This window comes from Alexandromys fortis, unplaced genomic scaffold (assembly GCF_014885135.2).
Source record: "Alexandromys fortis isolate MF-2015 unplaced genomic scaffold, M_Fortis_MF-2015_v1.1 scaffold_29, whole genome shotgun sequence".
NCBI lineage: Eukaryota > Metazoa > Chordata > Mammalia > Rodentia > Cricetidae > Alexandromys > Alexandromys fortis.
The window spans coordinates 7241000-7264911 of NW_026067891.1; positions in this window are offsets into that span (position 1 = coordinate 7241000).

The window sequence follows — 23912 nt, forward strand, 5'->3', positions numbered from 1 at the left end:
TGGGGAGATGATAAAATATTCGGAATGATTTAGCCTCATAAAACAAATGTCATGTTAGATACCAGCCTGACTGCATCTTCAGCGTATCCTCTAACAAATCTCTTAGGACCCTGAATTCTGGCCAGGGAGGCAGTGCTCAGACAGCTGAAATGACTGGGTGCCTGCAGCCACCACACTTCCGCATCTTCAGTTTTTACTGTCACTGTTTGGGGTTCCCAGTCTACTTCCCCAGATGTGGACACATTCAACGGCTGCTGCTTTTTCTCTGTCCTCCTTCTCCATCTTCTCCACCTCCTCCTCCTCCACCTTCTCTTCTTCCTCTTCCTTCTCTACTTCCTACTCCTCCACCAGTTTCTCCTCCCCTTCACTTCCTTCTCTTCTTCCTTCTCCCCTTCATTCCCTCCTCCTTCATCTCCTTTTCTTCCTTTTCCGCTTCTAATTCCCATTCCTCCTCCACTTTCTCCTTTCTCTGCTTCCTCCTCTTCCACTTCTTCCACCTCCTCCACCTCTTACTTCTCTATTTCTTCCATTTCTTCCTCTTTCTTTACTTTCTTCTCCACCTCTTCTTCCTTTTCTCATTTTCTATCTGAAACAACTATTTTTTTCCCCATGATATTTATTGAGCTCTACATTTTTCTCTGCTCCCATACCCTTCAACCCTCCTCCAAGGTCCCCATGCTCCAAATTTCCTCAGTAGATCTTGTCTTTTTATACTTTCTACTTCCCATGTAGATTATATCTATGTAAGTCTCTCTTAGTGTCCATGTTGTTGTCTAAGTTCTCTGGGATTGTGGTTTATAGGCTGTCTTTCTTTGCTTTATGTTTAAAAAAACCACCTATGAATGAGTACATGTGATAACTGTCTTTCTGTGTCTGGGTTACCTCACTCAAAATAATGTTTTCAGTTCCATCCATTTTCCTACAAAATTCAAGCTGTCGTTATTTTTTTCTGCTGTGTAGTACTCCATTGTGTAAATGTACCACTTTTTTTTTTATCCATTCTTTGATCAAGGGGCATTTAGGTTGCTGAAACAACTCGTACTCTATAGCTTAGACTGGTCTCTACTAAAAACAACCGTCTAGCTCTAACTCCTTAAGGGCTGAGACATAAGAAATGGATTTCTATGGTCCATTTCCAGACGACGCCACTGGGAGTTCATCAGAGTCAGACAGGCAGGGGGCACTGAGCCCCTCTCCCTAGATGGTGGCAGGTTTGTTGGAAAGTTACAGTCTGCCATGTGACTGAGCCCAGGGTCAGCAAAGGGGCCATCTCAAGCCCTAAATTATCCATCAGACGAGGCTCTGTGTCCTAAACCAGTAGGGTGGGGAATTGGGAATGGAGCAAGTCCTAGCCAATGGGAGAAGAGGACAGGAGTTTCTCATGATTGGGGGACTTTAAGAACCATTGTCTGTGTCAAATCATCATACTGCCAATTTTTTCTGCCTTGTGTGTGTGTGTGTGTGTGTGTGTGTGTGTGTGTGTGTGTTGGAATCTCTTTCTGCAGAACTGAATGTTAAAACGGCTTCATTTCCACTGTCTCTGAGTCTGTTTTCACCTTATTTCCAATGTGAGACTGTAGGCAGAAAGCACTGTGCCTAGTCAGCATCCCAGTTTCTTCCCATGCTCTTCCACTTGCTCTAGTGTTGTGACGGACACTTGCTCCAAGTTAGCATTTATTCACTCACCCGAGAATCAGCCTCCACTCTTCCTGCCTTGGAGAGTCTGAGGATAAGATAATGTTCTGTGTCTCCAGGATCGTCTTGGCTGTGGAGGTCAGTGCTCAAGTCTCCTGTGCCTCTGGGTAAACAGCTGGCACCCTGTTCCTCTACAACATAGAGGTTCCAATATGCTGGGGGCAGAATTCTGGCCAGTCAGGGAGCCTGTGCCAAGGGCACTGTCTTCCAAGGAAGTAAGGGGTTTGTTCCCTAAAGATGGAGCTGGGTGATGGAGCCATGTGGAGACAAGTTCAAGGGCATACACTTGACCCTCAGTCAGAGTGAAAGACTCACTAAACACACTTTTAGAGACTCAGATACATCCAATCTTAGGACACTGGGACACAAAATTGCCTTCTGCAAAGTTCATGCTCAAACTACAGAATTAAGGCCAAAAAAAATCATTAAAACACCTGCATTTTAGGTTAAGTTTTGCAGTTTTATGTTGGACTGTATCCATGGGTGTCCCGGGGAGTGTGTGGCACATGGGCTTCAGGTTGGACGCATCTGCTAGGTCCCAGCTGGTGGTCAGCGCGCGACCCTGACTTGCCTGTTCTATGCTCCCTGTCCTCTCCATCTGTGTACACTTTCTATGAAGCTCACTTTCCAAGAGAAAATGAAGTGTGAAAAGAGAAAGTCCGTTTACAGCGTCATAGACCCTGGAACCTTGCAATCTGGAATTTTATGGATGTGTTTAGAGGCATCGGAAAACCAGGCAGTGGGGGTGCGGGTGCCCCTAATTAAATGACATGTGTCAATCAAACTTAGTTCTCTTAGGTCCCTGCAGAAGAACCTGTGAGGAGTTTGTCATTGGCTCCTTTGTTCACTGGATTTCCTTAGACAATCCTGGCTCTAGGTTAGTGTTGGGGATATGGCAGTGAGCTAAGATGTCATCCTTGGCCTTAGGATATGTTCTCTATGCCCAAAGATGGCCATATTCCTATACAACTATGATATGGGGGGCTCTGTTGTTTTGACTTTCTGGGTAGTTGTGAACAAATGTTTATTCAGCTCAGACAGGAGACTGACAATTGACCAACAAGATGATCCCACCCAAGTCTATGTGAGTGAGCAGCAGGTTTATTGGGGTTGCTTACAGGAGCGTGGATGACTCAAAGGTGTCTGCATCACAGAAAGGTCCACCCCAGTTGTGTGATGACTCACAGGCGCCAGTTCCTAGCTAAACACAGTCCTGTGACCATAGAGAAAGTGCTGAGACTGCCCTCTGTGGTGGGCTGGAGGGCATCCCTGTGTGGAAATGGAGTTGGGAGAGGGAGTAGGTTTAGGACTTGAAGAGGAAGTCTTCTTGGATAGGGCTCTAGTGTCCTTGTAAGTAAAGAAGATGATCATGGGAAGAGTGAGGTAGAGGCTGTGTGAGGATGTGGCCACTATCCTAGGAAGAGCAGCTGCCCCTGGGGGCTCCACGGTGCAGCCTTTGGAGGGAGCTACATTCCTTCTGATGCTTCAGTTTTGGTTTCTGGCCTCTTGATCTGGGTTCCACACCATTTGAGAGGCAGAGGCAAAGCAAATTGTCGCTTTGACAGGCTTACTCTGACCTCTAGAGTCCCTTGGTAGAAGATGGTAGAGCTGACTGTGGAGTCCTGATTTGACTTGCAGTCTGCTAGTTTGCGAACCTCCCCAAGGTATTATTATTATTATTATTATTTATATTAGTAATACTGATTACATGTTAGGTACCACGTTAAGCATTTCATTGTGTTTAATTCATTTATCTTGAGGATGACTACTCAAGAGAAAAGTTCATTTAAAAATACAGAGGAGCCAGGTGGTGGTGGCACACACCTTAAATCCCAGCACTCAGGGAGGCAGAGGGAGATGGATCTGTGTGAGTTCGAGGCCAGCCTGGTCTACAAAGTGAGTTCCAGATAGTCAGAGTTACACAGAGAAACCCTGTCTCACAAAATCAAAAAGAAAGAAAAGAAAATGCAGAGAAGGCTGATGACATGCTCAGCCATCAGAGTGCTTGCTCTATGTTTTACCTGGGTTCAATCCCCAGGACCCCCATAAACAGCTGATGTGGTAACTTTATCCTAGTGCCGGGAGATGGAGGCAAGAGGGTCCTTGGGTCTCAGCAGCCAGGCAATCTAGTTAAATCAGTGAGCTTGAGGTTCAGTGAGGGACCATCTCCCAAAATGGGATAGATAGAGATGGAGAAAGTCACCTGCCATTGACCTCTGGCCTCCATATGCACATGGACACATGCATGCAACAAGTATACACACACATGTGCACATACACACACACTAATAAGTAGGGAACTGACTCTATATTTAGAAGAGGAACAAACTAGGATCAAGGGCTTCTGGTTGGTTTAATTTAATTTATATTTGCGTGTCTATGTATGTATGCCACATATGTGGGTGCTTGAGGAGGCCAGAAGAAGACACAGGCGGTTATGAGATAATTGTGTGTGTGCTGAGAATTATCTAGCCATCTCTTTAGCCCCCATTTTTCAGAAGTGTTGATTTTAGCTCTTCCTGGCATCTAGTTCTCAGAAAGGCTCCTTCCCACCTTGAGCTCCCTAAGCAGAGGAGAGGCCACACCAGGCACATCAGTCAGCAGCTCATAAACTATTCCAACATTCACATTAATAGCGAAAACCGAGGAGCCTCTTGGCTTTCTCCAGTAAATCGGTTTTAGCATCGACTGCTGATTAATTGTTCCGAGTGAGCTGAGCCTGCCTGACAAAACACCGCCGTCTGCCCTGACGCAGAGGCGAGTGAGACTCCTCCAGAAATTATTTCAAAATAAGAGGCTGGAAAATAGTCTGTGTTCCATTAATTACGGTTGGCGGTCTGATCCATGCCTTTAATTAGTGACAGATGGAAGCATAGCTTGCTGGTTTGGAAGAGCCGTGGAGAGCTGGTTCGAGTCTGATGAGTATCCTACAACACCGAGACTCCAGTCTGATAGTTCAGGGCTGCAGCAGTCCAAGGCTCACACATTCCACTTGCTTCCTCTGGCGGAACATCAGGTGTGTCCACCACGTGCTGACACAAGGACAGCTGTAGATGATCAGATCCCGAAGAAAGCCAAGAGCAAGCTATGTGCTCTCTGTAGGCAGGGGTCTGCTTGGATGCACTCTCCGGAAACTAATGTTACCTCTGTGATGGGCTGTCCCACTGAAAAGTATGGCAGCTGTCTCCTAGCCTCGGGACCTCATCTGAAGGTCCTTGGAGCCAGTGGCCTGGCTGCACAGCGAGGCTCAAGGCGGGAGAGAGCAGTAGGAGACACATGGCGTAGCTGCAGCTCCCTCTCTAGCGCCTTTGCTTCGGGCAGCACAGTTCCACCGCAGTGCAGTGGCCTGCAGGAGGCTGCTGCTCTCATGGTCCCAGGAAATTGTGAAGGATTGTTAGTTCCTTCTTGGTTCTGCTTGTAGCTGAGGAAGGCAACGCTTCAGACACTTGCTCCAGATCACATTCTGGTAAGGGCCTGGCCATGCAGGGAAGGTGGGAAGCCAGCATCTTCTCTCCTCTTCTTCCTGTCCTTCTCTTTCTCCTCCTTTCTCTCTTCATCATCTCTTACTTTTTCTTCAATTCTTCTTCCTCTTCCTTCTCCTCCTCTTCCTCTTACATCTCTTCATCCTCTTCTTCCTTCCTCTCTTCTAGTTTCCTTCCTCTCTTTTTCTTCCTCCTCCTCACGCTCCGCCCCTTTTTGGTAGGCTTTCACAAGCAGGCAGCATGATCAATCTTCACTTTAAAGATCACTTTGGGGTCCTCTGGTTGGGGTGAGTGGGCAGGGACCAGGATGGATTCCAGGGGACCCATAGGAAGCTGTTGTTCATGGTCCCCAAACTGACTTGGTGGCTTAGTGCAGTGCGATGTTTCAGGAGAATGGAGAGCTGTGGTGTACCTCTAGACTTCCCGAAGGGAGGATCAAAGGGTTGTGATATTTGATGGAAGTGTCCTTTCTTCTGCTGTCCTGGCTCCATGCCTCATGCCATCAGTGCTTGTATCTCTTTTTAACCATCAATTTCCCATGGTTGGCGATCTGTATTATTTATTATTTATTACCATCCATAGGAGCCTTGTGTATACTACCCAGCAGGCAGCTGGTATTCACTCGAATACAGCATAACACTCAAGCCTAGCGATTGAAGTCTAGTGTGTGGCATGGGCTCACCTCAGCACTGGGAAGGCTAAGGCACAGACCTCCAAGTCTGAGGCCGCTGTGGGCTATGTAGTTAGGTTCTACCTCAAAAACCAAGCCAAAACAGTGAAGCCCCATAAGCTAAGAAGCTGCAAACCCAACAGTTGGCCATGCTCAGTTTGGCTTTCTTGCTCTTGAACTCTGTGTTTCCCTAGCAAGAGATGGAAGAGTCTCGCAGGGACCCAACAGCCATGTCTCCACCTCCACAGCATCACCTCCGCCAGCCTGGTTCAGGGGGCTGCCTTGAAGGTGGCGGTCTGCTATTCAGCAGTCAGATTTGCAGGGTGGCATGACTTAGCCACCTACCTCAGTTCATTTGTTCACAGTCAGGGAAGCCTTCTAGACCATTTAAAGAGGAACATGTTGACCGGCACTGTGTGGGAAATTACTTCTACACAACAGAAGTTCTGCTATCACAAAACCAAACGTCTTCCCTCAGGACAGCTCTTTTTCTTCTTTTCTCTCTTCCCTCCAGGCTGGCTGTGAGTGGGAGTTCACGGAGTGAAAGGGAGATGCAGTTTGAAGAGTTTTTATTGTGTTAACAAGTGAAAGTCTGACAGTCACATTGATTTTTGAGATGGATGTAAAGGGTTGAGAGAAAATTCTTACTCTGGGCAGGACCCGCTTGGAGGGAGATGCCGGCACTGGATGAAGGCGGTGGGTTTTGCCGTGGAACTGTGAGCTCTCACCAACAGACTGCATTGGAGGGATGGGTGTCACGTAGCTGACTCCCATAGTCACCCAGAAGGAGCAGTGATCTGGGGCCAGCTTACTCTTCACTTCCTCTATGCATGGCAAGTGGGAGTCATCGCAGGAAAACAGAAACTGCTGGGATCAGATGAGTTCCTAGAGGGCCAGGGAGATTCGTCCATGGGCAAAGTGCTTGCCATGCAAGCGCGAGGAGCTGAGTTTTGATCCCTAGCACCCATGTGAAAGGTGAGGCATGATACCTGTGTTCATGACTCTAGTGCTGGGGGCAGAGAGGGAGACAGGTGGATCTCAGGGCTTCCTGGAGGAGGGAGGAGAGGCCTCACCTCATAAAAAGGTAAGGTTGAGAGCAACTGAGAAGGATGCTGATGTTCACCTCGGAACTCTACACGTGTGCAACATACAGGTGATCACACACACACACACACACACACACACACACACACACACTTATGCTGTACATATGCACAGACATCCCGGACTTTACGGTTCCTTTGCTTAAGTTAAAGACTCATAGTGTGCAGAGTGACTGGCTACCGGCAGACAATGCAGTGAATACTTCCAGGCCAGGTCTCAGCTTTGTCCAATAACTTGAAGCTCCCTGTGGAGGCAGATGAAGCACTATGATCACCATGGGGGTAAATGGAGGACAGTTCTTAAGTCAGGAGCTGATGCCCTCAGGCCTCCTGCTCCTCAGTCAGGAGTGCACTCTCTGGGTTGCAGCGGCAGGTGCTTATTTGGGGGGGTAGTCTCAGAGCTTGACCTGTATTTTGTTGAGGAAGAAGCCCAACAACCATGTCTCTGCGTTCACTAACTACCCTGGAGCCGTCAGCACTTTCTCTGCCACTTTGCTGCCCAAACTCACCTCTTCACCAGGTCAGAGAGGGATGAGATGGCACGTGTGAGGAGAGGTGACAATCCCACAATCCAGGGCAGTTCACTGAAGTCCTTTTATTAGACTTTATTTTATTTTATTGGGATGAACTCAGCTTTCTGTGGTCTACATACAGCCCCATTTCCAGGGAAATCAGCAGAGAAGCAATCTTCTTGATTTCAGTTTGGGACACGCCAGTTCCTGGGTCTTGTTTGTCCTGGCAGGAGTTTGGGGTGAAGCCCCATGGAACTGTACCACCTGAGTGCCCAGCAGCAGCCCCGCTCTTGGGTTCCCCTTCTGGTGGAGCTCAGACCAGAGGTCCCTGAAGAGTGTGCTCAAGAGTGTCAACTCAGTGGAGTTTGGTGAACATGCCCACCCTGGCTCTCAGCATCCTGGATATGTCAGAGGGGAGAACGGAGGGAGAGTGTCCTAAGACTTCCATTTCTCCAGGGAGCAGGGAGCAGAGTCCACCTACTTCTAGTTTCTGCTTGGGCTGTGTCTCCTTCTTTTCCCTGCTGCAGAGCCCCTACTTCTACACCGGACACTCTCCTTCCTGCCACAGGGTCTTTGTGTGCGCCATTGCGGCCTCTGTCCTTCTTCCACTAGGGATGCTGGCAGCTGTCTTGGGGACAGCTCCCCTTCTGCCTTGCCTCACCTAGTGTCATCTAGCTCATGTCTGTGGATGTTTTTCCCTCTCTGAATCACTCTTCTCTTTCAGTGCCGCACTAGTGTTGGTTTCCCTGTGTCCATTTACCGCATCAGTTCTGCAATGACCTAGTTTTTGCACCAGGCCCTAAAACATCTCAGGTTCCTGGAATGTTAGTAAGCTGTGCACAGGCTAAGAACCATCAGGATTCAAGCCCAGAACCCCTCACTCCTCACACTCTCTAATTAACAGTGACCTGGAAGTACTGAACTTGAAGCTCTAACCTGACTTCTACCCACCCCTTATCAGCCCAGCACTTGCAATTAGCCATGTAAACATAAGGACCACGGGAGCTAACATTTGCCAAGTGCTCACTGTTTGCCAGGCCCCGGCATCACGTCAGTAAAGGCTCTGCATGCAATGGACACTTCGGTCACGGGAGACGGGGAATAAAATATTTAGAAAGGTTTGCGGGGAAAGAGGAGAGGACACAAAGTCTCACAGGGGGATGCTCTAGGCTCCTTCCCCCATTCCCACAGATGAACACAAGTAGGGTGATGCAGAGCCAAGCCCCATGGTGTGGGTCCTAGGTTCTGAGGAGACTGCCGAGTGCAGATCTGCTGTTGATTTATTGCTTGTTGATGTCTTAGGCCTTGACACAGATGGGAGAGAAAGCAGGGTAGTGTAGTTCAACCCCTTAGAATTGTCAGACCCTGGTCCCCCAGACAGCGGCTGCTTGTCCCTAACACCAGAAGGCCACTTTCCACTTTGTTCTTTTCAGTGTGTGGTTTTGTTGAGGTTTATGTAACCAGCTCCCAGGAGGCTCAGAGTCAAGGAATAAAGAAAGAATAAATAAAGAAGGGTCTGTGCCCTGGGGTCAGATGCAGGCTGGCTGTGTGGCACCTCTGATGTGTGCACTTGTCTGTGAGTGGGATTTGGGTAGGAGATGCTACGAGACTCCTTTTGAGCTTTGTTCCTGGCTCTGGGATCCAAGCAGGAGGCCCCCATGCGGCACAGAGGGACCTGGCTTCTGAGAACTTGTGCGGTTTTGGAGCATCCCCGTTAAGTGCGCCAAGCTCGAGGTTAAGTCTTTCTGAGCCTCAGTGCCCTTGTCTGAAAATGGGGCCGGCCCAGGCTCATCAGAATTATTGCAGTGATCAATGCGGTGACATGGCACTGGTGTGGTCAGAGCCTGGGATGCAGAGGGTGTTCAGCAGCAGCAGGTGTACGTTGAGATGGCCTCCTCATTCCTACCCAGGATCTTCATTTCTAAGGCTCACTCAGCCTTGTCTCCTCAGTAGGACAATGCCATTTTGATGCCAATGAGAAGCCGAAGGGAAGGAGGGGAAGGAAGAGATCTCACTGAGAGCCGATTCCTAGCAACCTATCGACAACGTCAGTCTCTGTGATGGCAAAAAATAATGAAACATCGACTCTCAGAGGCCGTTCCAAGTCAGGCTTATAGGAGAACTTTAAAAAGCAACTAGTCTAGATTGCAGCTAATTACTGTTTTCTGCCTCTCCCCTCCCCTTTCAGAGCTCAGATGGGACAGACATTCTCGGGGACATACTACATGCTAGATTATTAGAGGATCTGGAGATGGGAAAAACATCTGATTTAGGATGGAAATTAAATATGATCTCTCAAGACTCCCAAAGAAGGGAAGGCCCACTTCTGGCTAGACAGACAGGTGCTGTCTTTCATCTGGCCTCAACTCCTCCCCTCCTCTGCCCTGCTTCCTGCACCAGACTCCATGGGTTCAGTCTGTGTCTCATTCAAGTTTCATTTTACAAAATGCTCAAGATGGGCTTGATCGTCTCACGCTTGGTGTTTGCCCTCCACACCACATGCACCGACACCCGTCTCCCTGACCCTTGTCACTTCTTTAAGCTCCATTTGTCTGGCTATTTTCTCTTTTGTGAAGTTCAAGGTCAAACTCCCCATCTCTCCATCTTCCCATCACCAAGCCCCATACTCTTAAAGGTTCATGTTGTTACCATGGATCCAGTTTCCCCCAGTGCAATGCCAACTACAGAAACTCTGCAGCTCTCCATGCTTTGATACCAAGGATCTGGTCCCCGCCCCCCACCAAGGGGCAGGGCCAACTCTAGGAACTCTGCAGATCCATGCTTTGATCTTTCACATCAGATGGATCATTGAGAAAAGGTTTGCTTTGTTCTCGGTTTCTGAGGTTTTTGGTCATGTGGGGAAGGTATGGCAGAGTTCATGGTGCCAGGAGTGTGTGGTAATGGCTCCTCACATGGGGCCGGAAAAGGAACCAGAACACAGAGCTGGAACCAGGAGCTGATACAGCCTGGAATGACTCATTTCCTCCAGCCATGCACCATGTTCCAAAAGCTCTACAGCCCCTTCCCAATAGTATGTCTTAGTTTCATTTCTGCAGCTGTGACAAGTATCCTTACCAAAAGCAGTTGAAGGGGGAAAAGGACTTATTGGGTTTACAAGCCCAGTTGACAGTCAATCATTGAGGGGAAGTCAAGGCAGCATCTCATGTAGCTCTTGGCTGTATATGTGAATCCCACCACACACACAGCCAAGAGCTGAGAGAATCAGTTCACCCATGCTTCTTGCTTGCTTAGCTGTTTATACAGTTTAGGATCTAGCCTAGGAAATGATGCCACCCACAGTAGACTGGGACCATGAAGTCTCTTCCCTACAGACAAGCCCGGAATCCAGCCTGATCTGGATAGCTCCTCAATCGAGACTCTTCTAGGGTGATTCTAGGTTGTGGCAAGAGGACACAGCATTATCCATATAGTACACTGGCCTCTTAACAGAAGGTTATCTATCAAATAATCCAGGATGTGGCTATACCACAAGGAACTTGCCTGGGAGAAAATCTAAGCATCTCTCTTTTACCTTGATCTGAGATGACATATTTTCAATAGTTCTCCTCCCTCTCTTAGATTTCTTTAATATCTCATTCATCCAGATCCTCTTCTCCCACAAAAGATGAATCACTCTCGACCTCCTTTTTATCCACACCTCTGATCTTCAGCAGAATACAGTATTCGTTTGTGTGGGTTTTGCCCATTCTTGTAATGGGATAATAGAAAAGTGGTGGTAGGACCGTGCTAGTGATTGAGAGGAAAGGTAGGGGTCAAGGGTGAATAGCCAGAGAACTTTGGTCTTCACTCTTCAAAGAAAGGGCGTGAGTCTTGGAATATGATCAGATCGGTCTTTGTGTTCTTCATGTTTAGAGGGACAATTCACAGTGTGAAATGAAAGTTGCAAAAATGTTGTTACATTTTGTTTGGAGTAAATTAAATATCCCGACGTTTGCTTACTTTTAATATGTTAAAAATCACATTGATTAACACACAGGCTTGGGAAAACTGGGGAACACACAGAAAACTCTGAAAGAAGAGGTGAGTGTGAATGTGACAGTGTAGTTCATCCTCCAACGAAATCCCAAACATGCTTAAAATGAAATTACTAATACATTCAGCCCACTTCCCTGTGCCATTAAGTCTAAGTCCAGTGCGCTGACTTCTAATTGCCGTAGATATTCAGCTGTATGGATGTGCTACACAGTCCATCGAACAGGTTCCTACTGGTGGGTGTCTTAAAGTTTCTATTGCCATGAAGAGTGACCCTGGAAACTCTTATAAAGGAAAACATTTAATTGGGTAGCTTGCAGTTCAGTGGTTCAGTCTGTTATCATGGTGGGACATGGTGGCTTGCAGGCAGACATGGTGGTGGAGAAGGAGCTGAGAGTTTTACATATCAACTTACAGGCAACAGGAAGTGGACTGAGACACTAAGTGTGGTTTGAGCATGTATGAGACCTCAAAGCCTGCCTCCAAAGTGACACGCTTCCTCCAACAAGGCCATACCAACTCCGACAAAGCCATGCCTCCTAATAGTGTCACTCCCTTTGGGGAACTGTTTTCTTTCAAACCACCACAGTTGTGTTGGGTTGTTTGCCTTGCATGGGATAAAATCAGGTGACAGCCACCTTATCTGCTATCATATTTTGAGGTTCTCATGGTACCATTCATTTTTAGGGACAGACTTAAATGGCCATGTGGAAGAGAAGAGACTTACTCAATGTCATCTCTAAGATGGGAACCATGACCTCAGCACTAAAAGTGATGGCAGGAACGGCACTGTTGACTGTTAAAATTTATTTAATACGCTCCCTTGGTAGTTCATACTGAAAGTTCACACTCAGCCCTTGTTTTATTCCTTATTCTGGCTTGCTTCAGTGAGGTGCCAAGACCCATCAATTCAGTTGTCCCCTCTCTTCCTTTAATCTGGTCATTTTCTCTCTATTCCCTTTGACACTCCTCTTCTCGGGATTGCTTTAGTGGCTCTCAGCTGTGGAGCTGTCACCCCGCTAGAGTGACCCTTCTGTGGCTGTCCTCTGTTAAAATAGGAGCGGCGGGGCTGCGTCCCCGGCACCCGGCCGCCCGCATGGCTAGCTTATGCCCGAAATAATTACACGGAAACTGTATTCTTTCAAACACTGCCTGGCCCGGCTAGTTCCAGCTTCTTATTGGCTAGCTCTTACATATTGTTCTAACCCATTTCTAATATTCTGTGTAGCCCACGAGCTGGCTTACCAGGGAGGATCTTAACCTGTGTCTGTCTGGAGCAGGAGAATCATGGCGACTCCTCCTCTAACCTTCTTTCTCCCAGAATTCTCTTCTGTATACTCCGCCTACCTAATTTTCTATCCAATAAAATGGGCCAAGGCAGTTTCTTTATTAATAAGAAACCATTCCCACATCAGTCCTCCTCTAGCCACGTCACTCCCAAGCTTAATTCTCACTGCTTCTGGGGTAATGTCCCCACTTAGTTAAGGGACTTGGGAGGCTGACCCTCACCTGGGGTTGCCCCCTCTTGCGTTCTTTAGCCTGCCAGACTTCTCTTGTCATTAGCAGAGTTGTGCCTGTGTGAATGTTGGCTGCTGTAAAGAAACAGCACAATCTTGTGTGGCTTCATTGATGAGAATTCATTTCCCCCTGTTCTGGAGCAGACAGGTCGGAGATCAAGCTTGCTGATTGGTTCCTGTGGAGGTCATGCTTCCTGGTTTGCTCACAGCCATCTCCTCTTACGGGTGCATTGGCCTGTTCATGGGTGATTTCATGTCACATTTCCCCCATGTGGCTGTTTGAAGAGGCGTAAGTCACGAACAATGCCACACCAGTTTGGAATTATGATTAAAGGGTGGTATTTATTTAAAGAGGAAAAAACTTACAGATCACCGTCCCAGACAATAGCCCTCTGCGCAACCAGGAAGGGAGTCTAGTCGCTGGTGGAGCAGGAAGTGAAGAGAGTGAGCGGAGGAAGTAGCCATTTTTTTAAAGGGAGAGAAACCATGCCCCGATGGGCTGGTATCTCAGCAGCTATTGGTTGGAGGGGCGGAAGGACCTCCCGCAACAGATATTAGAGCCCAACGTGTAGGACTGGGGGACACAGACGACATTTATTATTACTTTCTTTTTTGTGCTGTTATAAAGTATCATGACCGGATGTACTTTATGGAAGAAAGAGTTTATTCTGAGTTACAGTTTATTACAGGTCCAGAGGAGGACTCCACAATGGTGGGTGGGGGAGGGGGTTCTGTGGTAGGAAGAGGAAACTGAGAGATCACATTGTTATCCACACATAAGAAGTGTTGAGAATGAACTGAAGTGGAGCAGCAAGACTTCCTTTCCTAAGACTTCCATGACCTCCTCAAACAGCATCAACGATCGGGCACCAAGTGTTCATACCCGAGTCTATGGGTGACAGTTCTCATTCCAACCACCACACAGGCATTCAGTTTAGAAAGCCTTTGAGCAAACTTCTCTCCTGCGTGGGTCCCTCTGGCCCTCATTTCCCAGGCTGTTTTGGGTCTCATGTTATCTCTTGCCCTATCATCTAGGCTAGGTGCCTTGCCAGTGCTCAGTGCAGCTAGAACCAAGGATTCCTCCCCCACCCCCTTAGACTTATCAGAGGATTGCATCTACTTCCCAGTGGATCATACACTCTGTGAGAGAAGGGTTCATTCTCTCTTCCCACCAGGTCCTAGTGTATTAGTATCCAATACGTAATATGATTTAATTAAGTCTCCAAATAAATCAAAGCTGTGGCCACTTCCTGGCTGAGCCCACTCCCCACAGGACACTCTGACCCACTTAGAAGCAGCAGCCGGAAGAGCCTAGCGTCTCTGCTTAGAGAGAGAGGGAGAAAATTGTCATCAGAGAGAGGCTTCATGACACGACAGGAGAGCCTGCGTGTAGATCATTAACTGATCTGTTTACTGTTTTTATTTGTATTGGAGATCAAATTAAATATTGCATTAAGTGAGTTAAATATTCATATCTCATTAATTATAGATTGCATTTTAAAAATTAACTGCTGGGTGCTCTTCCTTTAGCTGGATTATGAGGCCTCAGCATAATCACCCTGGCATGCACTAACTGGATGTAGCTGCTTTCCGTGTCTCTGGTGCCTTGCTGGCACCCATAGGAGTAATGGAACAGGAAAGGACCTGGGTGGTTGAAGTTGTGAGGTTTGTTATGAGGCAACAGTGTTGCTGTCTGGTGGTACAGGGAGAGAGGAAAGGAGAAAGAGGGACACCATATAAATTACCACACCCTTTTTGCTGGTCATATACAGCTCTATGCAATTTCTGTAGGTTGTTTCCCTTGATTCCCCCCCCAGAGACAAAGTTAGCTGACTCCTCCACTTTACACAGGTGAAAATTGCATGTGGAGAGGTAAGCTTATGGGCTCCAGGTCTCACAGCCTTGATAAGCCTGCCCCAGGCTGCGTGACTGACAGTCTTTACTAGGTCCCTTACCTCTCAGCAGAAGGGCCTCCAGGGTGATATAAACCTAAACAGAAACAGTTTTAAAGAGTTTTAAATTTTGGCTTTCTGTATTCTTAATAATGGAAGACTATGATAGGATTTAAAATTATTCATATATCTCTCCATGAATTCATGCATTCATGGATCTATGAATCATTCATCTATCCATCCATCCATCCACCTACTCATCCATCCATCCATCCATGCATGCATGCATCCATCCATCCATCCACCTATCCACCCATTCTCCACCCACTCTTCTATACACCCCTGAATGCATACATCAATTGGCCCATTTATCTACTCCCTACCCATACATGTATATATCTAACCATCTATCCATTTATCCACATATACTGACTAGTTTTATGTCAAATTGACACAAGCTGGTGTCATCTGAGAGGAGGGAATCTCATTTGAGAAAATGCCTCCATAAGACTAGTCTATGGTCAAGCTTGCAGAACATTTTCTTAATTAGTGATTGATGTGGGAGGAGCTAGCCCAGTGTGGATGGTGCCATCCCTGGACTGGTGGCCCTGGATGCTGTAAGAAAGCAGGCTGAAGAAGCGGTGAGGAGCAAGCTAGTAAGCAGCACTACTTCCTGGCCTCTGCATGAGCTCATTCCTTCAGGTTTGAGTTCCTGCCTTGGCTTCCCTCCATGGGCTATGATTTACAATATGTAAACCAAATACACCCTCTCCTCCTCAAGTTGTTTTCGGTCATGGTGTTCATCACAGCAACAGTAGCTCTGACTATGACATCATCTCCCTATATATCCATCCTACCCACATACCACACTTGTGCATTCATACACCCTTTTTTATTCTTGTTGAGCCCTGATAGGTGCCAAGAGTGGTCAAGCATTGGGAACATAGTGGAGGATGAGGCATATGCCTTTTGTTGGCTATGGGTTCACATATTAGAGTGGCAGAGGCCACTGTTTCCTTCTCTCGGTTCCTGGCCCCTCTCAAGGCATTATATTGGGTCCTGTTCCTTCCCCAGTGTCTAGGACTGGATGCAGAAGGTGGATTTAGCCACACCTTCTAACATGCTCTTCAGCCTCCTGCTTGCCTGTCTATGTTCGGGGTAGCTGCTGGTTCTGTGCATTCATTTCTCAAATAGCCACTGACAATATGAAAAATCTTACAAGAGGGGCCGAGTGGTGGGCATAGGGTGTTTGCACCATGGTGTGGCAGCCCCTCCAACTGTACTCCCCTCTTCCTCCTTGGCCCTCTCTTAAGCTCCCTTGACTTCTGAGTCATTCTTCATGTTTCCTTCTCTTTAAGTGACCCAGGCTTCCATGTCTTCTTATGGCTAGTGACTCCCCACAAATTCTATTTTCTTATCCTTCTTTGATTTTGGAGTCCCATTGCTTATCTGGGCATCAAGATTCTAGAGAGCCCCATCTTTTACAGATTGCTTTCAAAGTTCTGCCTCCAGAGTCACTTGGAAATTCCTGGAGGGCAAACTGGTGATTTGCGCCTGCCTGGTGCCAAGAGTGAGTCCAGTTTGCCCAATAGAACCATTGGCTGAGGGGGTCCTGGGGTCAGAACCATTGGCTGAGGGAGTCCTGGGGTCAGAACTATTGGCTGATGAGGTCCTGGGGTCAGAACCATTGGTTGAGGGGGTCCTGAGGTCCGAGTCATTGGCTGAGAGGGTCCTGGGGTCAGAACCATTGACTGAGGAGGTCTGGGGTCAGAACCATTGGCTGAGGAGGTCTGGGGTCAGAACCATTGGCTAAGGGGGTCCTGGGGTCAGAGTCATTGGCTGAGGGGGTACTGGAGTCTGAAACATTGGCTGAGGAGGTCCTGGGGTCAGAGTCATTGGCTGAGAGTGGCCCTGAGGTTAGAGTCAGGTCAAGTAGATTTGTGTCTCTAGGATTCCAAGAACTTTTTCTGCCTCTTGATGATCTGCAAAGCAGAGATGGCAGGGCAGACCTTGTTAGCGGTTCCACTGTGGAGACTTAACATTTGAACTCTACTGATGGAGTGATTTTCCATCAGTGATTTTGTTGCCACACCTTTAAACAATCCTTCTACCTTGTCTTTTTAGGAGTATTGTTTGTAAATCCTCTTTGAAAAAAGAGGGAGTTCTCATTGAAAAGACTGGTCTCCATTGTAAAGAATCCCCGTTGGAAAAGAGTCTCCAATGCAAAAGTACTCCTCGTTGAAAAGAGAGGGGTCTCCATTGGAAGGAGGGGTCTCCCATGGAGGAGAGGAGCATGTAGAGAAACTTTACTGGGACGCTCCCCAAGGGTCGGGGGCTCAGCAGGCATGGTTTGGACATCCTACTTTGGGGCAGCTGCTGCTGCTGGGGGCGTTTTCCAAAAGGGAATAGGGTCTCAGGTAAAGGGCTTCTCATCATGGTGACATGCTCTCCTAGGAAAAGCCAGGAATGTTCTCTGTGTCCGAGTCCTGCAGTTTGCTTTGGATAGCAAAAAAGACAGACTCCACTTCCTTCTGTCCCCAATCCCCCTGGAGGCAGTGGCTGCCCTGATTGACAGAGCCTCATGCAGGAGGAACACAGAAGAAACAGACAGGAGTTTCCCAGTTCTAATCCCACCCCAGGGTTGATATAGGTCACCTAGCTCTCAGTGTTTGGCATTGCCACGAAGCAATTGCAAAAACTGTCACTTGATCTCTGAATGTTACCTATAGTTGTCATAGAGCTGCCTGGTGAAGGGATGCTCCTGTGTAAGGCTGAAATGGAGTTTTTGCTCTTTCTCTGCTGGGGGGTGGGGGATGAGAGGCTCATTGAGAACCTGGAACTCACAGATGTGGTTAGCTGGACAGCCAGCTCCAGGACCTGTCTTGTTTCCCCATCCCCAGTGCCAGGATTAAAATCACATGCCATCGTGCAGACTTTCTTTTTATATGGGCTCTGGGTCTCAAATTCAGCTCCATGTCTTGCAAGGCCGGTGCTTTACCGACTGAGTCACCTCCCCAGCCCATTCATCATTTTTGAGGGATGGCTATGAGTTCACACTCACAGTGGCTTTAGGGGACAGCGTGACTGGGGAGGAAAAGGGAAGCTCGTCACAAAGTGACTTGAGTTTCCCACGTTTACAGGCGACACTGGCTCAGCATGGAAGGCTCAGAGCACAGGATGGTCACATCTCAGCTTCTCCTATACAGTATCTTGGCACCTCCAGAGTATAGCTGGAGTTGGCCCCACCCAGTCCCGAGACCTGCAGCCTCAGTTCCTGCCCCATCTCCTCCGCTGCTCCCCGCCCTTTTCCTTCCTCCCCTCTGCCTTGGTGCTCAGGTTTCCAGACACTGACAAAGGAGTAGAGGCATCCAGCAGGCTTCAGAGGGCAGGCACCTAGCGATCGCACCAGACACTGTTCAGAAGAATTAGAACTTCAGCCTCTACAGCCGTTCTCTGAGAATAGACTCCTTGCGTACTTTTCTCTCTTCTTTCAAGCCCACGGGATATCTCCTGCAGAGAAGGAAGGAGTAAAGCTCATTTTTATCTTTCCCCTCCCAGCATTTCTGCCCAAGTTCGAGCTGTGTAATCATTTCAAAAATAGCTCCCATCGCTGGGGTGGGCTGGATGGGTCCTCAGTAGTGTCTAATGAAACAGTATGGGGGGGATGAGAGGGCCCCTTGGTGGTGTGGGAAGATGACCTTGTCTGTTCATCACAGTTTAGCTCAGCTTAAGCAACCTTGGGGCTCATTAGTTGTCTCTCTAAGAAGGGCCAGGCATTTACCTGGGAGAGCCCTTTAGATTTTCGGAGCTCACAGATCTGATGGTAAGGGACAGATGGCTGCTATCCACCACCTTCCATGGAATGGGATGCACACATCTAGATAGGAACTGGAGCCTGATCTGTTTTATCTGACGGTTTGTTCAGAGAGGTGGACTGATTCCTGCTGTCACCTCCTCTGCTGTCACCTCTGCTAGAATCCTATCCCTTCCTGATGTGAGGCGCCGTCTGCTTATTGCCCAGAAACACGGGAACACACACATAGGAAGCTCACGGAGTTGCCTGGCACCAAGTGTCTGTTTGTCTGAAAAAGACCCAATGCACAATAATTTGAAACTGAGGAGCAAGAAAAATGACCCCTTACACATAAGTTGTGGCATGCTTTAAACATCAGCGTCCCCTGTGCATTTAGAAATAGGTCTTGGGGGCTTAGGAAGAAGGCTGTGTGAGTAAAGTGTCTGCAGCTCAAGCACAAGGATCTGAGTTCAGAGCTCCAGCATCCTTGTAAAGGTTGGGTACAGAGGTACAAACCTGGAACCTCCGCGCTGAGGGTGAAGGGCAGAAATGTTAGGTCCTTGGAGTTAGCAGCCAATAGGCTAGTCCATCAGAGAGCTACAGGCTCAGTGAGAGAATCTGCTTCAAAAAATAATAAGATGGAGAGTGATAGAAAAAGACACCTGATATTGACTTCTGGACTCGGCACACCAATGCATGGGCACATATGCACCCTCATATACATGCACACACACACACACACACACACACACACACAAATAAAGTGGGTTTTGGATGTTACTCTTAGAGCAATAGTTCAAGAAATGATGGTGTCTCTGTAGAGGGGATTTTTTTTCCTTCCTTCCTTCCTTCCTTCCTTCCTTCCTTCCTTCCTTCCTTCCTTTCTTTCTTTCTTTCTTTCTTTCTTTCTTTCTTTCTTTCTTTCTTTCTTTAAGATTTCTGTCTCTTCCCCACCACTGCCTCCCATTTCCCTCCCCCTCCCCCAACCAAGTCCCCCTCCCTCGTCAGCCCAAAGAGCAATCAGGGTTCCCTGCCCTGTGGGAAGTCCAAGGACCACCCACCTCCATCCAGGTCTAGTAAGGTGAGCATCCAAACTGCCTAGGCTCCCACAAAGCCAGTACGTGCAGTAGGATCAAAAACCCATTGCCATTGTTCTTGAGTTCTCAGTAGTCTGTAGAGGGGATTTTATGTGGCTGCTAGCCCCACGCCACGGGAACACCGCAGATGTTTGATTGTTGAATTAATTACCTTTCTGTTCTGTTGCTGTAATAAAACAGCTCAAAAAAAAAAAAAGCAACTTGAGGGAGGACAGGTTTAATCCGGCTTACAGTGTGAGGGTGCAGGCTTACAGTGTGAGGGTGCAGGCTGACATGGCAGGGGGCATGGTGACAGGAGTGTGGGGCAGCTGGTCACATTTCACCTGCAGTCAGGAGGCAGAGGGGTGGATGCTGGTGCCTGGTTCACAGTCTCCTTTCATCCAGTCTAGGACCTCAGTCCATGGCGTGGTGCCCTCACATTTAGGGTGGGACTTCCCACTGTGATTAAACTATAGGTCAGTCCCTCACAGGTGCACCTGGGGGCCCTGCCAAGTTGACAGTCAACATTAACCATCACAGTTGTTACAACCAAACAAGAGAAGTGCTTCTGACGTGGTGTTGGTCAGCTGCTCTGGAGGGTCCTCACACTCTTCCTCGCAGCTGTGGCTGTATGTGAGATTTGGCATTTTCTCTTTACTCTCTATAATAGCTCCAGACTGGAAGTGTCACCAGGGCAGGGACTCCCTGTGTCTTTGGTAATGGTCACAGCTGTGCTAGACATATCTGACCTTCTAGAAGGGAAAAATGAGTTTGGGTTTCAATGTGACTTAAGAAAGGAAGCCAGAGTGGACTATCCAAACATGGTGGAAGTGCAGACTGACCTCAGAGAGACAGAGAGAAGAGCTTGCCTTCTTGGCTTGCAGAATGGTGTCTTGGTTCAGGTGTAGGCTAGCTCTTATATGCCAGGTCCTTCCTTCCTGTTGGCTGCTTACTCAGATTTCTGAGTCTGCATGGAGATTGTTTGGATTGGTCCACCCCACTTGAGTGGTGTTTGATGAAGTATGATGTGTGGTCTTGACTGGGTCCTTGACTGCGTTCCATCGTGGTAGGAGGGGTAGGGCATTTCAGTTCTCACAGGTCTGTTACTGAGCATGCTGACAGAGGCAAGGTTTATCTCCGTGGGAGCCTAGCTCAGAAACTGGGATATTGTTTTAAGAAGCAGTATAAACTTATAATTTCCAGTCTTTTAGAAAACCACGTGTTCTATTTAATTTCTTTTGTGATAAAGATCCTGACCAAAAGCCATTTAGAAGAAGATATTTATTCAGCTTATGAGTTCAGGTCATAGTTCATCACTGTGGAGAAATCAAGACAGGAACTCCAAACAGATAGTCACATCACACCCGTACATCTAGACCAGAGAGAAATACATGCATGCTTGTGCTCGGCTCCATTCTTTTTGTTCAGGATTTCCGGCTTAGGGAATGGTGTCACTCACAGTGGGCTGGGTCTTCTCACATCCATTAACTGTTTAGTAAAGATAGGTTAAACCCGTGTAGACATCCCTTAGGGAGACTTTTCTCAGATGGTTCTAGGTTGTCAAGATGATGAATCTAAACACCACAACACACAAACTCCAAATATCAATCATGAAACTGAGTGTGCTCTGGTTAATGATGTCCTCTTGTTCTCTTCTTGCTGATCAGGGCTGGCTCCTTAGGTTCCCCTCCCACTCTTCACGTGCTCCTACCTTCCCCAGAGCCTTAGCACCCACGTTCCGCCACGTGTCTGTCCCCTTCTGGTCACTGCACACAGTGGCGTTCTTCTTTCAATGCTGTCCTGCCTTTCCTTCCTGAGAAGTCCAGGCACTTGGCATCTTGTTAAAAATAAAGATCCTGCAGCCCAATCGTTATTTATTATTCCCCCAACAAACACTTTAGAATGAAAGGATAAATACTCCTTTAGAGGTAATACAGCTTCTGCGTCTGTGAGGAAACGAACTGAAAGCAACTGTTTCTTAAAAAACTAAACCTTCCTTGTCTCTGTGTTTCTCTTTTCTTTTCCATACAGGATCTGCTGTCTCTGTCTCCCAGGCTGGTTGAGAGTCAGGTAAGCGCTCATTATATTCTAGGTGAAGATGTTCTCTTTGTTGGACACGAGGAGGTAAGTCAGTCTCGTGTGCCAATGTGCTTTTCTGCTTGTACAGCCATGCTGTTGGCATGGGTAGGAGAGAAGGCGAATTGCTATCAGTATTGGTGGCCTTTGGACCTCTGGATGTCCCTTTCCACTTACAATAGGAACACCTGGGCCGAATGGACACACACTTGCCATCAGACACAGCACTCTGGGTCCAGTGCCCAAACAGACATTGCTAATCAAACCATTCCTCCTTTTTAACAGTCACTGTTAATAGAACATCGAAGGCTCACAGGTGAATGACAAGCTCTTGGTATCTGTAATGGGTGAGCTCTAAAGATGGAGTCTATTTTTCCAGGGTTGCAAGTAGGTGGCTGAAAAGTTTGTTGTTTGGGCATCATGGGCTGCTTGTGGAGACGGAACCACATCTTGCTTGCCCCACTCAGCACCACTCCACCTTGTTACTGCCGGAGGTACCACAGCTCTGCCTTGGGGGAACACAATTGCACAAATGGATCTATGCCTCAGGGCGATGCATTATTTTTTATTGATTCCAACTCTACCTCATTACTGTTGCTTGGCGAGGAACTAATGTAATTTCTAACAACGCCACGTGGCTTTCAAATGGATGAGGTAAGGATTTATTTCCCCGGTGATGCGATATCTTCTCTTCAATTAAAACCTATAGAGGAAAATTCATACAAATGTAGGGATTTCTCCCGCTAAGATTAGTGACCAGACAGTAGGCTTTCACTGTATGTGTGAAACTCCTTTGTGATGGGACTGGGGTACTTCCTGCCCTGCTTGTTCATCTAGCCAGCAGGGTCACCATTCGTCACCTTCCCCTCTGTAGCTCTTCTGATTGGCTGCTAGTCATGAGTCACTGGTAGAGGCATTCATGTTCCTTCCTTATTTCTCTCTTTCTCTCTGTGCATGGCTGTGCACAGGTATATATGTATATGTGTATGTACATGTATGTGTATATGTATTGTGTGTGTGTATTTATGTGTGCATATGGAGGCCAGAGGACAATTTCAGCAGTCAGTCCTCAGAGCATTGTATACCGTGTTTTGTTTTTCTTAACAGAGTCTCTCTCTGACCTGACCCTTACTAAGTAGGTTAGGATGGCTGGATAGTGAGCCCCAGAGCTTCACCTCTCTCCCTAGCTGTAAGATCAAAGAGTTATGCCACTATGCACAGCTTAATTCTTTATGTGGGTTCTGGGGGTCAAGTTCAGGTCCTTATGCTTGAAAGACAAGCATTTTCTTGGCGAGCCACCTCCCAACTTTGATATGTGTTTATGGAGGCGAGACTCACATTTGTAACATTAGCAGGTTTAAAAATGAATGCTGCAGTGGTATCTAACACATTTGTAGTCAGATGCAACAACCGCCTCCATTACTTCCAAAGCTCCTCTATCTCTCCAGTGAAAAGCCCTGCACCTCTTCCCCTTCCTGCCTCTCTCTGGTCTCTGGTAACCACCTGTGTCCTGCTTCCGTGGGTTTACCCTTCTGACTATTTCATATAAGCAAAATCATAGAGTAGATTACCTTTTGTGTTTGACTTCTCTCAGACAAGGACCAGCCTAGCAGTGAAATGGGTGACTGTATAGCCCAGTGTCTCTATCTAAAGCAAAGACTCAAGTAGGCCTAGGAAATACCCATTTGTCATGGTCCTGTGCACAGCAGTTCAGAGGTGAGAGCAGCCCAATATCCATCAAGGAACCAGAAAACAAACCGTGGCCTATACATGCAGTGGAGTATTTCCTAACCTTGGGAGGGAGGGAGGCTCTGATACAGGCTACAGCTTGGGTGAGTCTTGGAATCACGTCAGTTAGTGGCCTTTGCCAGGCCCAGGCCCTGTCTGTGATGTGGCTGCCTATCAGAGGCATGTTGGAGGCTGTGGGACTGGAGTTTGGCTGGGATGGAGGGTACTGCTTTCTTACTGGTTTTCCTGTACAGCTGCTGGGCTCAGGGTCAGCACCCCACCTGGAGACGGTGAGCAGGGAGTGTTTGGACCATTGCTTGTCTTCTGTAGTGGCTACCTTCTCTGTGGCCGGCCAGGGCCACTCTACTCTCTGCA